We start from the raw sequence: 19,245 nt of genomic DNA on the forward strand, positions 1-19,245 counted from the left end.
TAGCTTATCTCTAAGAAGAGATGTGGTGGCTACCTGCCTCTAAACTATCCTACAATGAGGCTCAAGGGCCTTTTTATTATTGAACAATAAGAGCAAACCCTAAACAACCAAAACCCTAACCCGAAGATGTAACACCAAGAGTTTATGGGCCCCGTTGGGGTGAGTTGGACAGCCAACTTCTTGGGGTCGTGACTTGCTCATATTATCTCCATTTGACGCGCATGATAACTCGTTGGAAAGGTCTCTCTGATGACTACAACAAAAGAAATGATTTTGGGCAAAATAGTATTGATGGTAGATTTCCCAAAAAAAATCATTTAGGGCCTCAAAACGACTCTGGAAGTTTAGGACCCGAAAAACTGCTAAAAATAGTAAATTGTGCCATAATTAAGGAAACTGAAAAACTTAAAGAAGCAATGGTGGGGATCTAAGTGGAATTGGCGAGTGGCCACCAATATCCACCTAGATCATTCCTCCCCCCTTAGGAAGCAATGGTCCCCATTGTGTTGAGTTCCTCCATGAGATGAGGGAACTTCTGTTGAACTTGGTCCCTAGTGAGCCACTTTCCCTGGTGAAGGAGCTGGCCTGATTTGACAACTCGATACAGTTGGATACTCTGCTGGCGAGTGTGCTTGATCTATGTGTCCATGATTCGATCAGTTGCAGCTTGTTCCATGCAATCTGGATTTAACTCTATGGGTGTGAGATTTTCTGCAATGTCAGATGTGTTTAGTAATGGTGGAAAGTATGGCCGAAGGAGGTCCACATTGAACATTGGGTGCATGCCAAGGAATGGGGGAATGCTGAGCTCAAATGAATTGTCTCTCACAATCTTGGTAATGGTGTAAGGACCATATCGGAGTGGTCTGAGTTTCCGATAGGCTCCGATAAGGCATTCCTTTTGCAAATGCAACCAGACTTTATTCCCCACCTGAAACTTGTGTGGCACCAATTTGATCATGTCGTTGCTTGTACTTGTCATTTGATTTCTCCAAAATGTCATGGACCTGCTGGTGAATATGTTGGATGTGCTTAACGAAGTTGTTTTCCTTATTTGTTTCAGATTAGACATGAGCCAAATCTGTGTGAGTAGCTGCAAATGGAATGGCCACATCAATGGGACATAGTGGTTGGAATCCCAAGCCCACTTGAAAAGGGTTGTGGCTAGTCGAGCTATGGAGAGCCTGGTTGTAGCTGTGTTGAAAATAGGCGAGGCTCTCGTCCTATGTGCATGGATTCTTTGAGTTGTACATGCGCAAAATGTGTACAATCATCTTGTTGACAACCTCTGTCTAGCCATCAGTTTGAGGATGGAAGGCTATGGACTTAGTGAGTTTGGTGTCTAACATCGACCAGAGACTAGACCAAAATGTACTGAGGAACCTACTATCCCGATCTGAGATGGTAGACTGTGGGATCCCAAAGTGTACCCACACTCATTCAAAGAAGATTTTAGCAGTGGCTTTTGTTGTGATATTCTTCTTGCAGGCCACCATAATGGCCATCTTCGAGAAGCTGTCGACGACCAAAAAAACACAGTCATTTCCATGCTTAGTGGAAGGAAGGCATGACATGTAATCCATGGAGATGGATTCCCAAGGTTGACTAGGGGTAGGCAGCAGGGTATAGAGGCCTTGCTTCTTGATGATCAGTTTGGTAATGGCGCAGGCAGTGCATGATTTGATGTACTTCCCGAAATCCTATCGAAGATTCGGCCAATAGAAATACTTCTGTAGTACTACCACCATTTTTTGAGCCCAAAATGCCCAGCAACCTGACTGTAGTGTGCTTCAAAAATCATCTTGGCATGCTCGCTTGAAGGAACATAAAGGTGACCTAGGTGGCATAACACAACATCCTGGAGGTGAAAATTTGGAACATGCTCACCCTCCAAGAGCATTTCGTATGTGTGCCCGAATTCCAAGTCGCTTTTGTAGAGAAGTGGCCAGTCAAAAGTCTAGTGCCCACAAGAGTTGAGCATGGTGGTTAACACTATGATCAGTGGTCGACAGAGGCAATCTGCAACATTATTGGTGCTACCCTTCTTATACTTGATTTTCAAATGGAACTGTTGCAGGTATGTGGACCACTTCTAATGGCGATCATTTTGCAATTTCCCTTGGGTCTGTATGAACTACAGGGATCGATGGTTTGTGTGGATGACCTTTTCCTTCCCTAAAATGTAATGCTTCCATTGTTGGCAGGCCTGCACAATGGTATACATCTCTTTGTCTAAGTGGGATACTTATGGACTATGTCTAAAAGTGTCTCACTATGATATGCCACTGGATGCTCGTGTTGAGGAATGACTACCCCAATAACATAGTTAGAGGCATCTGTCTCGACCTCAAATGGTTGTTGCAAGTCTGGTAATGCAAGAACTAGTGCCAAGCAAAGGCGATCTTTCAACTCTGTGAATGCCTTTGGTTGAGATTCGGACCAAAATAATTTTTCTTTCGCTCATCCCTTGGTTACATGACTCAAGGGCCAAGTGATATGAGAAAATCCCAACACGAACCTGCGGTAGAAGTTGGCAAGTCCTAAAAATCTGCGAATCTCTGTCAAAGTGATTGGAGATGGCCAATCCCGAATGACTTGGATCTTGGCTAGATCCACATGGACCCCCTATTCATCAATAATGTATCCCAGATACTAAACCCGGGTCATCCCAAAAGTGCAATTATCCAAATTGGCACATAGCTTGTGTTGTTGTAGTGTTTGGAGAACCTGTCGGATGTGGTGGAGGTGGTCTTCCCAACTCTCGCTAAACATCAAGATGTCATCCAAGTATACCACTAAAAATGAGTTGGTGAATGGTCGAAAGATGTCATCCATTAGCCTCATGAAGGTTACAGTAGCATTCGTTAATCCGAAAGGCATAACCAACCATTCGAAAAGGCCCTCCTTGGCTTTGAAGGCAATCTTCCACTCATCAGAGAGTTCGATTGGTACTTGGTGATATCCTGACTTCAAATCGATCTTGCTGAAATATTTTTCCCCTTCAGTTGGTCCAGGAGGTCATCAATCTATGGGATTGGGTATCCATTAAGGAAATTGATCTTGTTCAGCGCCCGATAGTCAATACAGAGTCTCCAATTCCCATCCTTCTTCTACCAACACGATCGGGCTCCCACAAGGCGATGAACTCAGACGGATTTGACCTTTTTGCAGTAACTCCTGAATCTGCCAATTGATTCAATCGTTCTCCAGAATGGAGTGTCGATAGATTGGTCCATTGGGTAGCGGTGCACCTGGGGGCAGATCAATGGAGTGCTTAACTTGACAGTGCAGAGGAACCCCTGTGGGGGAGGTGAATATGTCCTCATACTCCTCCACAACCTTGTCCATCTATAGTTGTCGTGTAGAGGGGCCTTGTCTGGAGGTCGTGGACACCATCTTTTTCTGTCCTTGAGGGCATATCATCAAGAAAACAAATTTCTTGGTTTTGGAAATGAGCTTACTGCATTGTTTTGCAGTAACCAAAGAGATGGTGATAGGTGGTGCCACCTCTGGTATCCTGTACAACTTATTTCCCAAAGTAACAATAACAGCACAGGGCCTTGATTCATACACAACATGTCGCCTCCACAAGCATGGTTGTTCTGATAATACATCACAAACTTCAAGGGGAGAAATGTCACATAATACGTCATCCGTAGAGGGCTAGATGTTGTATGGAGCTTGACACTGTTGGCTCACACGAAGATCCCGTCCTTGGTAAAGCCACCCGATGGTGTACGGTTGTGGATGTGATGTGGTCGGTAAGCCTAACCGCTTCACGACCTCTACCGAAATGAGGTTCTTTTTGCTCCCGCTGTCGATAATGAATTGTAGCGAGGAGCACTTTACCCACATTTGGGAGTGGAAGAGATGCTCCTCCTCCTCTGGACCTTCGGTTTCCTCCTTCTAGATCTTTATGGTGGCAATGGTGGTATTATGATCCGCATTGATAATCTAATTCCATTTGTCATTCCCCTTATCGGGTTCTGACTCAGAGTTAGAACATGCATCTAATTCTGAAACCTTTAGCTCGGCCACCAGTGACTTCATGGCCTGACACTCACTTGTGTCATGAGTGGAGCTCTTATGGAACTTACACCACTTTCCCGTGTCCTTTTTCGGCTTCGCAGTGTTGTTCTTTTCTTGTAGCTTTGGCAGGTTGTCTTGGGCTACCCCACCTTGGCTTTGTCCTTTGTTCTGTGGTTTGGGAGCACCTTTCCCTTGTTTCAGATTCGTAGATCCAGAGTCTCGCTTCTTCTGTTTAAAATTTTGCTCGACCTTGATGGCATACCGGTATGCCTTGCCGAGCGATGAGATGTTCAGGAATTCTATTTCTTCTTGGATTTACTTGTGCAAGCAACCATGGTATTTGAGTACCAAATGCTACTCTGTATCCTTGATACCCAACTTTGTGCGAAGGGTATGGAAAATATTGGTAAGCTCCTGCACGTCTTGGTCCCGTCCCTGCCGCAGCATGGTCCAATTTATGTATTGATCCTCATACCTTCTGATAGGGTAGTACTGCTCCTTGATGGCATCCCCGAATGAATTCCAAGTGGGTGCGACTGAAAATAGTGAGCCTGTACTTTCATCCTTCTACTCGCAAAAGGTTTCCCACAGATCCTTGATGTGGGGGGTTGCTTTGAGAAGAGCAAAAATAATATTTTCCCAACTAGAAAAGTCATGAACAGAAAAATAATCCTCTAGCACATTTAACCATTTATCGTTGGCATTTGTGTCTATCTGACCCTTGAATATGGGGATTTCAAAATTAACTTGTACCTTAAACGGTGTGGCATTTCCAGAGTTGTTGTTGGATGCCGATGCGTCACCCTTGGGTAGCCACTGAAGGATCTGGGAAAAGTTGTCCATCATCGCATTCCTTTGTCGCTTGAGGGCTTCTTCAAGCAAGATTTTGATAGGATCTCCTACCCCCTCGTCTTTCTTTCCATCCACCATGGGAGGCCGTCAGGGTTTGCAAGGTTAGTCTTGCAAAGTTTCAACCAGTTCAAGCCCTAACTCCTTATATCTCGACCTCGTTGGGGACAATGCAAAGAAAAAAGAGAAGAAAAGTAGACCGCTCTGATACCACTGATCTGGATTTAAACAGGAATGCAACAAATTATAGAGATAATCGTAAACATAGAGATGCAATGGAAATAATACTTCATTTCATTAATGTAAAGTACTGAAATATGCTTGCAAACATGAATGGAAATAATAAGGGTCAAAATCAATGAATTTGGAATTCATTTTTTCTTCACTTCTTGATTCACCTTGGGGAAATCATTATTTGTCTCTTTATTTGTTGAATGTTTCTATCTATCCACATCACTTTTCTTACCCATTGTCCAGCATGGAGATATGTCAATGGAACCCTTGTTACCAATAGGAAGGGGAGGATAAACAATAGAGAAATTTTCAGGCCTAAAATGGGCCTCCTAAGAAAAATGCACAACCAAAATAAAATTTATAAAAACCAATAGGATTCAAGATGATGATGTCAATCATCTGGGATGATTCACTATTTATGGAGTAAAAAGGTAAAATAATAATAGTAATAATAAAATAATAAAACTACTTTTTCAAGTCGTATTTTCAAATTGTCTCCCTAAGGTTTTACTCAAATTTCGAGCGGGGCTACTCGTTGGATGTAAAATTTAATTCCTCATCCAATGAGTATCCATGTTTCATACTTTGGATGGACCCCCACTACGCGAAAAAATGAGAAATACATGAAAAAACATGATTTCAATAATGTTTTTCATGTATTTCTTATTTTTCAAGTAGTAGGGTCCATCAAAAGTATGCGACATGGGTACTCCTTGGATGAGGAATCAAATTTTGCATCCAATAAGTGTTCCTGCTAATGGGCCCCAGAAATGGGCAATTATATGGGCTCATTCAACCTCCTAATTCGACTTAATCCACCATTCTCATTAGTTTATTGCATGTTTTTAATTATATTTATGCTAACAGAGTGAATTGGGTTAGTCATTATGCCAAAAAGTCTAATGTGTGCTTTATGTAGATTTTTGGTCAATTTTGAGACAAAATCAAAGGTTTAATGAGCACCTAGCAGCCAAATTCGTGGAAGAACATGGGATACGATTTGTAGGAAGGTGTCCCCTTCATTTATGAGCACTTACCTCAAATTCTCAATCAAAAACTCGGAGCACAAGGGGCAGCCAAGCAAGTCCAGTAGGACTGTTGTTAACTACAAGTTTTGGCAGCCGAGTTCCTAAAGTTTACGAGGGTTTTTGGGGTACTCAATTTGTATAAATAAAAAGGCTTAGGGCCTCATTTCAGTTAGTGATTTTTTAGTCAGGAGTTAGGCAGATGTTAGTTAGATTTTAGTCAGTAAGTTAGCTTTGCATTTCAGCACATTTTTGAGCTTTTTCTTGTAGATAGTTTTTGGGATGTAACTATTATTTCTTGATTAATAAAGATGAATCCAGCTTTGTACCAGCTCTAATATTTCTTAGAAGGCTGTAGCTCTTCGGGTTGGGCCCAACCCAAGTGCCAATTCCTCCTTTGTGCACTTTTATGTGTCTTTGCTGCATTCATAGAATAATTTCTGCTATTTAGATTAAAATCTTGCTTTGTTACTTAGGTTATTTTTTATGATTGAAATAGCTTTTCATGTCTCAGGTTAGTTTGATAGGTTGGTAACAGAAAATATCTTCAAAAAATGCCATCAAGCAACCCTTGATCTCACCTCTCCCTCCTTGGGACCATGAGCTGAGACCAAGGTGTCCTTGCTGCCACAAAAACATTGTTCTTACTTCTTCATGCAATTGCTAGTGTTAGATTCTTAGTTGCAAAAGTTTGTACCAGTTGTGATTACATACTTAGATCCATTCCTGCTTAGTTTTCATAGTTATCTTTCATGATTTTCTACCAAAAAATTTCTGTTCATCATGGTTGCTGGTTTCTAGGTCAAATTAGGTCAAAATAGCTAGATCTTTGGTTTGCATAGTCTTTGTTTGGTCAGTTTTGGAAAGTAATGTGCAGAACACCTGTAACACATCCCTACCTACCCTTCCTCCATCATACAACCTATTCCAACCCCTCACTCAAGATTTCTTCCCTCCATTTGCTGCACTTTCCCAACTAACCCTAATTTCTACATTTTTGTGCAAAATCGCTTTCTTATCCTTTGAACCAATCCAGCCATCACCTTCATGTTTGATCTTCATTGACAGAGTCCTAGACCCTCTAACATCCTCATCCAACCTTCATTTCCTTTTTCCCACCATTTTTCCTCCTCCAAACCTTCAAAAATCACTTTCGGCATGTTCCTGTAGAACCCCTGCAGACTTCCTGTAGAAGTTCACGTGAGCTGTTTTTCGAGATCTGATCACTGTGAAACTCTCTGGAAGGGTGATAGGGACCCCTTAGGCCCTCTTCTCACCTTCCCAACCTCCTGCAAGCACCCACTCCATTTCCTTTCGCCAATAAACCCCTGCACAGTAAAAAATAGTTAAAGCACATGCATAATAATTCTGCAAAATTACTCAAAAATACAAAAAGATGTTTCTTCCACACTTTCCTTCAGAAATAACTGAAATACATGCCTTTCATATTGATAGTAGTCCATGGCATCCATTTTAGTAGTTTCCCCTCTTTTTCTTGAAAAGCTAGGGTTAATGGGTAAAACTAGGGTTTGCTAGGGTTTGTGTTTCCTTTCATCTTTCATCTTCTTTCTGCAAGTAGAATAGCCCTTTTGAGATTAGATTTCTTCCATCATGATTAAAATCTTCTTCTGAGAACTCATAGAAGTTGGCTTGAGCTCCTAGCGAACTTGTGCCAGCTAACCAAGTGATAACCTGCAGTGAGAGCTAGTATTTGTGCATACAGCACCATCACTTCCAAGTTTGCTACGAACTGTTGGGTTGATAAAATTAAAGAAGAGAGTCCCAGGAGTTGTAGCATCATTGCTACAATACTGGAGCCCACCATCTTTTTGGCGCCGTTGCCGGAGAAGCGACAGAGTATTTGTGATTGCTGCTTTTCTTTTATTTTCTACTGCAACCTTCTGCTAAGTAGTTTATTTCAACAAGAGTAGAGTAGTTGTCTCATTTCCGCAAAGTAGATTAGATGTGGCCATGAAAAGGGTTGTGGCCAGTCGAGCTATGAAGAGCCTGGTTGTAGCTGTGTTGAACATAGGGGAGGCTCTCATCCTATGTGCATGGATGCTTTGAGTTGTACATGCACAGAATGTGTACGATCATCCTGTTGACAACCTCTGTCTAGCCATCAGTTTGAGGATGGAAGGTTGTGGACTTAGTGAGTTTGGTGTCCAGCATTGACCAGAGACTAGACCAAAATGTACTGAGGAACCTACTATCCCAATCTGAGAGGGTAGACTGTGGGATCCCAAAGTGTACCCACACTCATTCAAAGAAGAGTTTAGCAGTGGCTTCTATTGTGATATTCTTCTTGCAGGCCGCCATAATGGCCATCTTCGAGAACCTATCGACGACCAAAAAACATAGTCATTTCCATGCTTAGTGGAAGGAAGGCCTAACATGTAATCCATGGAGATGGATTCCCAAGGTTGACTTTCGGTAGGCAGTGGGGTATAGAGGCCTTGCTTCTTGATGGTCGGTTTGGTAATGGCGTAGGCAGTGCATGATTTGATGTACTTCCCGACATTCTATCGAACATTTGGCCAATAGAAGTACTTTTGCAGTACTAGGACCTTTTTTTCAACCCCAAAATGCCTAGCAGCCTGACTGTAGTGTGCTTTCAAAATCATCTTGGCACGCTCGCTTGAAGGAGCACAAAGGTGACCCAGATGGCATAACACGGCATCCTGGAGGTGAAAATTTGGAACATGCTGACCCTCTAAGAACGTTTGGTATGTGTGGCCGAATTCCAAGTCGCTTTTCTAGGGAAGTGGCCAATTAGAAGTCTGGTGCCCACAAGAGTTGAGCACGGTGGTTAACACTATGATCAGTGGTTGACTGAGGCAATCTGCAACATTATTGGTGCTACCCTTCTTATACTTGATATTCAAATGGAACTGTTGCAGGTATGTGGACCACTTCTAATGGCGATCATTCTGCAATTTCCCTTGGGTCTGTATGAACTATAGGGGTCGATGGTTTGTGTGGATGACCTTTTCCTTCCCCAAAATGTAGTGCTTCCATTGTTGGCAGGCCTGCACAATGGTATACATCTCTTTGTCTAAGTGGGATACTTCTGGACTATGTCTGAAAGTGTCTCACTGTGATATGCCACTGGATGCTCGTGTTGAGGAAGGACTGCCCCAATAGCATAGTCAAAGGCATCTGTCTCGACCTCAAATGGTTGTTGCAAGTCTGGTAATGCAAGAACTAATGCCGAGCAAAGGCGATCTTTCAACTCTGTGAATGCCTTTGGTTGAGATTCGGACCAAAAGAATTTTTCTTTCGCTCCTCCCTTGGTTACTTGACTCAAGGGCCAAGTGATATGAGAAAATCCCAACACAAACCTATAGTAGAAGTTGGCAAGCCCTAGAAAGTTGTGAATCTCTGTCAGAGTGATTGGAGATGGCCAGTACCGAATGTCTTGGATCTTTGCTAGATCCACATGCACCCCATGTTCATCAATAATGTGTCCCAGATATTGAACCTGGGTCATCCCAAAAGTGCATTTCTCCAAATTAGCACATACCTTGTGTTGCCGCAGTGTTCAGAGAACCTATCGGATGTGGTGGAGGTGCTCTTCCAAACTCTGGCTGAAGATCAGGATGTCATCCAAGTATACCACTACAAATGAGTTGGTGAATGGCCGAAAGATGTCATCCATTAGCCTCATAAAGGTTGCAGGAGCATTCGCGAATCTGAAAGGCATAACCAACCATTCGAAAAGGCCCTCCTTGGATTTGAAGGCAGTCTTCCACACATCAGAGGGTTCAATTGGTACTTGGTGATATCCTGACATCAAATCGATCTTGCTGAAGTATTTTTCCCCTTCAGTTGGTCCAGGAGGTCATCAATCCGTGGGATTGGGTATCTATTATGGAAATTAATCTTGTTCAGCACCCAATAGTCAATAGAGAGCCTCCAAGTCCCATCCTTCTTCTGTACCAACACGATCGGGTTCCCACAAGGCGATGAACTCGGACGGATTCGACGTTTTTGCAGTAACTCCTCAATCTGCCAATTGATTTCATCGTTCTCCAGAATGGAGTGTTGATAGATTGATCCATTGGGAAGTGGTGCACCTACGGGCAGATCAATGGAGTGCTTAACCTGACAGTGCAAAGGAACACCTGTGGGGGAGGTGAAGATGTCCTCATATTCCTTCACAACCTTGTCCATCTATAGTTGTCGTGTAGAGGGGCCCTATTTGGAGGTCGTGGCCACCATCTCTTTCTGTCCTTGAGGGCGTATCATTAGGAAAAAAAAATTCCTGGTTTTGGAAATGAGATTACTGCATTGTTTTGCAGTAACCAAAGAGATGGAAATAGGGGGTGCCACCTCTGGTATCCTATACAACTTATTTCCCAAAGTAACAATAATAGCACCGGGCCTTGATTCATACACAGCATGTTGCCTCCACAAGTATGGTTGTCATAATAATACATCACAAACTTCAAGGGGAGAAATGTCACATAATATGTCATCTGTGGAGGGCTTGATGTTGTATGGAAGGTGACATTGTTGGCTCACACGAAGATCTCATCCTTGGTGAAGCCACCCAATGGTGTACGGTTGTGGATGTGATGTGGTCGGTAAGCCTAACCGCTTCACGACCTCTACCGAAATGAGGTTCTTTTGGCTCCCACTTTCGACAATGAATTGTAGCGACGAGCACTTTATCCACATTTGGGAGTGGAAGAGATGCTTCTCCTCCTCTGGATCTTCGGGTTCCTCCTTCTAGATCTTTGTGGTGGCAACGGTGGCGTTGGGCTCCGCATCGATAATCTACTTCCCTTTGTCATTCCCCTTATCGGTTCTGACTCAGAGTCAGAACATGCATCTGATTCTGAAACCTTTAGCTCGGCAACCAGTGACTGCATGGCCCGACACTCACTTGTGTCATGAGTGGAGCTCTTATGGAACTCACACCACTCTCCCGTGTCCTTTTTCAGCTTCACTGTGTTGTTCTTTTCTTGTAGCTTTGGCGGGTTGTCTTGGGCTACCCCGCCTTGGATTTGTCCTTTGTTCTATGGTTTGGGGGCACCTTTACCTTTTTTTGGATTCGCAGATCTAAAGTCTCGCTTCTTCTATTTAAAATTTTGCTCGACCTTGATGGCATACCGGTATGCCGTGCCGAGTGATGAGATATTCAGGAATTCTATTTCTTCTTGGATGTACTTGTCCAGGCAGCCAAGGTATTTGAGTACCAAATGCTTCTCTGTATCCTTGATACCCAACTTTGTGCGAAGGGTATGGAAAATATTGGTAAACTCCTGCACGTCTTGGTCCCTTCCCTGCCACAGCATGGTCCACTTTATGTATTGATCCTCATACCTTCCGACAAGGTAGTACTGCTCCTTGATGGCATACCGGAATGAATTCCAAGTGGGTGCGGCTGAAAATAGTGAGCCTGTACTTTCATCCTTCTACTCGCAATAGGTTTCCCACAAATCCTTGATGTGGGGGGCTGCTTTGAGAAGAGCGAAAATAATATTTTCCTGACTGGAAAAATCATGAATAGAAAAATAACCCTCTAGCACATTTAACCATTTATCGATGGCATTTGTGTCTGTCTAACCCTCATATATGGGGATTTCAAAATTAAGTTGTACATTAAACGGTGTGGCATTTCCAGAGTTGTCGTTGGAAGCCGATGCATCACCCTTGGGTAGCCGCTGAAGGATCTGGACAAAGTTGTCCATCATCGCGTTCCTTTGTTGCTAGGGGGCTTCTTCAAGCAATATTTTGATAGTATCTCCTACCCCCTCGTCTTTCTTTCCATCCGCCATGGGAGGCCATCAGGATTTGCGAGGCTAGTCTTGCAAAGGTTCAAGCCCTAACTCCTTATATGTCAACCTCTTTGGGGACATACAAAGAAAAAAAGAGAAGAAAAGTAGACTTCTCTAATGCCACTGATCTGGATTTAAACAAGAACGCAACAAATTATAGAGATAACCGTAAACACAGAGATGCAATGGAAATAATACTTCATTTCATTAATATAAAGTACTGAAATATGCTTACAAACAGGAATGGAAATAAACCAGATAGGATGATGGTAGCTTATCTCTAAGAAGAGATGTGGTGGCTACCTGCCTCTAAACTATCTTACAATGAGGCTCAAGGGATTTTTTATTATTGAACAATAACAACAAACCCTAAATAACAAAAACTCTAACCCGAGGATATGTAACACCAAGAGTTTATGGGCCAGGTTGGGGTGAATTGGACAACCAACTTCCCGGGGTCGCGACTTGGTCATATTATCTCCGTTTGACGCGCATGATAGCCCATTGGAAAGATCTCTCCGAGGACTATGACGGTAAAGTTGATTTTAGAAGAAAAAATATTGGCCATAGATTTCCCAAAAAAAACGTCGTTTAGGGCCTCAAAATGGCTCGAAAAGTTTAGGACCCGAAAAACTGCTAAAAATAGTATATTGTGCCATAATTAAGAAAACTAAAAAACTGAAAGAAGAAATGGTGGGGGTCCAAGTGGAATTGGCAGGTGGCCACCAATATCCACTTGGATCACACATACTCTATTCAAAATCTAGAATATAGTAGTTGGCAACACTTATTTCTAGAAACAATAATAGTAATATATCAAACAAAAGAAATGTACGTGAACAAAAAATAGTAAGCAGAATAAAACAAAGCAAAAGAAAAGATAATAAACAAAACAAACCAAATGAAACAACAAGCAGGAAGCAGACTACGTACAAGGCACGGCCATGACCCGACCTACTGAAACTAGTGTTTGAGGACTTGACCATTGACAGGAAGATTATCAATCCTCCCCTCAAGTGATTGCAAATGATATGTGTGTGAACCAATTTTCTCATGGACTAGTGTCAATGCACTGCGCTCCGCTACCAGAACTTGGAAAAATTCTAGAAAGTATTCAAGTGAATACAACACAAATGTCTTAGGTACTGTGTGCAACATGGGATCGGATGATGGCATGGGGTAGTTTTTACAACAAGGTTCATGTGAAAGGTCTATCTGATGTCCGTCAGAGTAGTCAACACGGACGGGACAACATTAACGACATATACAACACATTTTCATTAATAGATTATGCATTACAACCAATGAATCAGTTCATATGTAGAATACATGGTTAAAGAAACATTAATTACAAGTGTTAAATATTAGTCTTACAACAAATACAATAGATGTGTGAAAACGCGTTGGCCTATTCACAAGCTTCTCAATTAAGTGAAAGTTCCAAGACACATCATTAAACCATACATCACTAACCCCATTAGCGGGGCATTGGAGCCACTACTTACTCCTCAAAAAAAATATTACAGACTCTCTTGGCTATGCAGGAGGAGATGAGGTGAAAAGTCCCTTCATGTACAAATGAGGGGGCTATTTATAGCCAAGGGTGAAACTAACCCTTGTGGCCGTTCGACTACCCTCATGACCGTTCAACTTCCATGAATTTTTGACTTACATGACTCTATGTTCAACAAGTGGGTCTCTTGGAATTCCACGTTACATCACATTAATTGACAACAATCCCATAATGGAGATGTGGGCAACATGACTCGTGACTTGACTTGACATGATAATGCTAGTACATTGGTGTTGTTGTTGGACTGCATGTCGAGCTATAGTGTTGCTGAGTGATGGATGTCTTCATGGTCTATCATAGCTTCACATGTGCATGGTGAGGTGCACAGAGTCGTTTAGGGCCTCAAAACAGCTCTAGAAGTTTAGGACCCGAAAAACTACTAAAAATAGTAAACTGTGCCATAATAAAGGAAACTGAAAAACTGAAAGAAGCAACGGTGGGGGTCCAAGTGGAATTGGTGGGTGGCCACCAATATCCACCTTAATCACACATACTCTATTTAAAAGCCAAAACATAGTAGTTGGCAACACTTATTTCTGGAAACAAAAGCAGTAATATATCAAACAAAAGAAATGTACTTGAACAAAAAATAGTAAGCAGAATGAAACAAAGAAAAAGAAAAGATAATAAACAAAACAAACCAAATGAAACAACAAGTAGTAAGCAGACGATGTAAAGGCACGGGCATGGTCGACCTACTAAAACTAGTGTTTGAGGACTTGACCATTGATAGGAATATTATCAATCCTCCCGTCAAGTGATTGCAAATGATATGCGTGTGAACCAATTTTCTCGTGGACTAGTGTCGGTGCACTGGGCTCCTCTATCAGAGCCTGGTGGAATTCTAGAAAATCTTCAAGTGAACACAACACTACTGTCTCAGGCACTATGGTCAATATGGGATCGGATGATGGCATGGGGTAGTTTTTACAACAAGGTTCATGTGAAAGGTCTATCTGATGTCTGTCATAGCAGTCGACACGGACGAGACAGCATTAACAGCATATACAACACATTTCCATTAATAGATTATGCACTACAACCAATGAATTAGTTCATATGTAGAATACATGGTTAAAGAAACATGCACTACAAGTGTTAAATATCAGTGTTACAACAAATACAATAGATGTGTGAAAATGTGTTGGTCTGCTCACAAGCTTCTGAATTAAGTGAAAGTTTCAAGACACATCATTAAACCATACATCATTAACACCATCAGTGGGGTTTTGGATCCACTACTTACTCCTAAAAGAAAATATTATAGATTCTCTTGGCTATGTGGGAGGAGATGAGGTGAAAAGTCCCTTCATGTACAAATGAGGGGGGTATTTATAGCCAAGGGTGAAACTAACCCTTTTTTCTGTTCAACTACCCTCATGACCATTCGACTTCCATGAATTTCTGACTTACATGACTCAATGTTCAACAAGTGGGTCTCTTGGACTTCCATGTTACATCACATTGATTGAAAACAAGCCCATAATGGAAATGTGGGCAACATGACTCAGGACTTGACTTGACATGACTTGACACGATAATGCTGGTACATTCGTGTTGTTGCTGGACTGCATGTCAAGCTATAGTGTTACTAAGTGATGGATGTCTTCATGGTATATTCTAGCTTCACATGTGCATGGTGAGGTGCACAAAGTCATTTAGGGCCTCAAAATGGCTCCAGAAGTTTAGGACCCGAAAAAATGCTAAAAATAGTAAACTGTGCCATAATTAAGGAAACTGAAAAACTGAAAGAAGCAATGGTCGGGGTCCAAGTGGAACTAGCGGGTGGCCACCAATATTCACCTGGATCACACATACTCTATTCAAAAGCCAGAACATAGTAGTTGGCAACACATTTTTCTGGAAACAAAAATAGTAATATATCAAACAAAAGAAATGTATGTGAACAAAAAATAGTAAGTAGAATAAAAAAAAGGAAAAGAAAAGATAATAAACAAAACAAACCAAATGAAACAACAAGTAGCAAGCAGAATATGTACAAGGCACAGTCGCAGACTGACCTACTGGAACTAGTGTTTGAGGACTCGACCATTGACAGGAAGATTATCAATCTTCCCGTCAAGTGATTGCAAATGATATGTGTGTGAACCAATTTTCTTGTGGACTAGTGTTGGTCCACTAGGCACCGCTACTGGAACCTGGTGGAATTCTAGAAAATCTTCAAGTGGATACAACACTACTGTCTTAGGTACTATGTGCAACATGGGATCAGATGATGGCATGGTGTAGTTTCTACAACAAGGTTCATGTGAAAGGTCCATTTGATGTCCGTCAGAGCAGTCGACACGGACGGGACAACATTAACAACATATACAACACATTTCCATTAATAGATTATGCATTACAACCAATGAATCAATTCATACATAGAATACATGGTTAAAGAAATATGCATTACAAGTCTTAAATATCAGTCTTACAACAAATACAATAGATGTGTGAAAACATGTTGGCCTGTTCACAAGCTTCTGAATTAAGTGAAAGTTCCAAGACACATCGTTAAACAATACATCATTAACCCCATCAGCAGGGCGTTGGAGCCACTACTTACTCCTCAAAGAAAATATTACAGATTCTCTTGGATATGTGGGAGGAGATGAGGTGAAAAGTCTCTTCATGTACAAACGACGGGGGTATTTATAACCAAGGGTGAAACTAACCCTTGTGGCTGTTCAACTACCTCATGACCATTCGACTTCCATGACTTTTCGACTTACATGACTCTATGTTTAGCAAGTGGGTCTCTTGGAATTCCACGTTACATCACATTTATTGACAAAAACCCATAATGGAGATGTCGGCAACATGACTCATGACTTGACTTGACATGACTTGACATGATAATGCTGGTACATTCGTGTTGTTGCTAGACTACATGTCGAGCTATAGTGTTGTTGAGTGATGGATGTCTTCATGGTCTATCACAGCTTCACATGTGCATGGTGAGGTGCACAGAGTCTTTGATGGTCCTTGGTTCACTTTATGAAGTTATAGCATGTTATTCCTTCCTTTCACGTTGGAAGGCTTGACAGGTTCACTTGTCGCGAAGGTGCATGTTCTTCGCGTTCGTCTGCTTCACTTCGTTCGTTCGAACATTGGTGAACTTTTCCATCTAAATGTGCTCCCTTCGTTCATCTCGTTCGTCATCCTGACATGTTTGTTGTTGTACCTGTACCCTCGTTTACTCATGACAAGACAACATCAAATCCAAAACCTCCTAGTATACCATGAAACATGACCATTCGAATGCAGGTGATTGGGAGAGGCAGAAGGTATATGATGGCTCTAGGCAGCTGTTGATGAAAACTACACAAGATGCACTAAGGGATGGAGGTAGACAATCTGAGTCGACAATGGCTATCTGCAAGGTCTAGCTTGACTAGGAGGAAAAATTGCACAAATTTTGGGAGGGGTAGTCTGGGTTGCAGGACGGTAAGGCATGCATGCTCTACACATTTTCTGGAACAAACAGTCAATAGGGGTTGGACAACCAGATTTTCGTAATTTCCCAGAGGAACGGATTGGGCTGCATGAAGGATCAGTAGGTAGGGATTACATAGTTTTTCTAGGGAACTACCTGGGAGACTGGACAGACTTGCGTGATTCCCAGAGGGAACTTCCAGATGGCTATTGGGGTCATTGGCAGTGGAAAATGTAGAATTCTCGGAGGGAACAGGTAGTATATTGCTTATAACTATTGGTTGGGAAAAATGCACTCAGGCTAGAAGGCTGGCCTACTAATCATCTCTGCGCAATTGCTTAGTTGAGCTGACTAATGGGTAGCGGGATGCCTACTCATAAGCACTATGAAATTTCTAATATGAATAGTTGGTCAACTATCCGGGTGGCCAGCATGAGTCTTGCTTGAGTTGATTACGAGTAGCGCTGCTTGAAGGAACTAACTTGGTGCTTCTGCGTTGTTTTGGTTGACAATCAATCAATTCAAAAGAAGGGTGATGTTCTGCCTGTCAGTGAGGAGTCTGGTCATCAGAAATTTAGCAAAAATGACTAAGTGTCTGAACAATAGAAAGATGCATAGGTGATCATACAAACACACACTCGCATGACTTGACGACGAAACGACCGAACCATCTAGACACACATGTTCAACATGACTGACCCACATTGCAAGTGATAAGTGTGACACTCATGATTTATCTTTCATGATCAAGACAATGTTTGCGCGATAGTGAATGTGACTCTGTACGTGAGTGTGGCAGATTCTTTCATGGAGAAAAAAACAAACACATACGAAGCAAAGAATTTGAGCATAACTAGAACACGGTCGCAAGCATGACTTAGACATCAACATGTAGAGACTTGAGTGCAATAAATAAGAAAGGCGAATGTAAATATCAACACGAGCTCATGGTGTGAACCCAAGTGTGTGCAGTGATCAAGTGAAACTCTACAAGGGAGGCTCCGACAAAATTTTGGAGGATGGTTTTAGCCGCTACACTAGGTACTATCCAAGCTCAGTTATAGTGAAGCAAGGCATGTGTTCTTGAAGTGACTTTGTTAGGGTACTGTCCAAGCCTTCTGGAAGCTGAGAAAAACTAAAGATGAAAAACAAGACTCTGATTATCTTAAACTCATTACTATATATTACCCTTCTCCTAGATTGAAATAATTGTGATTTGGAAAGCTTTGATAATGTGTTTAACCGAGAAAAGAAATAGAGAAGACTATATCTATAACTGGGTTAGATGGGGAAGGAAAGGTAACCCACACGATGAATCAATACTTCCTAAAATACTGAGACCATGCAATTAAAGGTAAAAAATGAACAAAGAAGTTAGAGTTCTACTGTTCTGTCGCCAAGTGTTGACATTGCAATCAACACCCTCCAAAGGTTTGCCTACAATTGAATTTTGAAACTTATTAATGATCTTACTATTCGTTGCTCTATGGTCACTTCATCGTTGATTGATTTTTTTCTAATTGTTGAAGTATTCTTCTCAGACATTAAGTGTCAAAGTCACTTTCTCACACATGCTCAGTACTTGAAGAATTCACAAACACACCTCTTTTCTATGCAGGCTTAGATAGACATTACACAACTGTTGAAAGTAAGGCTTGTGCAATCACTACTGACAGTGACTACAAAATCCATAAGCACAGTGCACTACACAACCTATGTTGAATTTCATTGTGCACCCCCCTTTGACAATCCTCTTTCTCTTTGGTTGCAATTGTACTTCTATTTCAGCGAGTTTCTTAACTGTCGCTTTTGTGCACTTTTTCATTCACAAGTGTCACTTTCACTTTCGCAAGTGTCACATTTTTTTATTTCACTTTTACAAGTGTCATTTTAATGTTATCTTTTATTTGGCATGTGTTTATTTGAATTTATTTAGCTTTTTCATGTGTCATTTTCACCTTTTTCTTAATGTCATGAGTGTCGCTTCTAACCATTTCCACTCTTGTACATGTTGCACCTTTGCACATTACTAGAGTTAGTTATACTAAATTCTTCTACATTATATGGTCCTAAATATCATTATAATATGTTTTAGACACATTACCATAGCTTAGAGCACCTTTTGGTCATATTCAACACTTTTGTCGTCATGTGTGTTCTAAGTATCACAATGTGGTGTTTCAACTATCGCACTTAGAAATAGGTGTTGATTTGTTTTTGTTTCAAGGTGTGATTCTTGTTCATGAGTCTTGTGCATTATTCTAGCTTGTACTAATGACATTCATGTGTGTGATCCATGTTGGAGTCTTG

This window comes from Pinus tabuliformis, chromosome 4_2 (genome assembly GCF_031772625.1).
Source record: "Pinus tabuliformis cultivar Carrire ecotype Pingquan chromosome 4_2, CPIR1, whole genome shotgun sequence".
Taxonomy (NCBI): Eukaryota; Viridiplantae; Streptophyta; class Pinopsida; order Pinales; family Pinaceae; genus Pinus; species Pinus tabuliformis.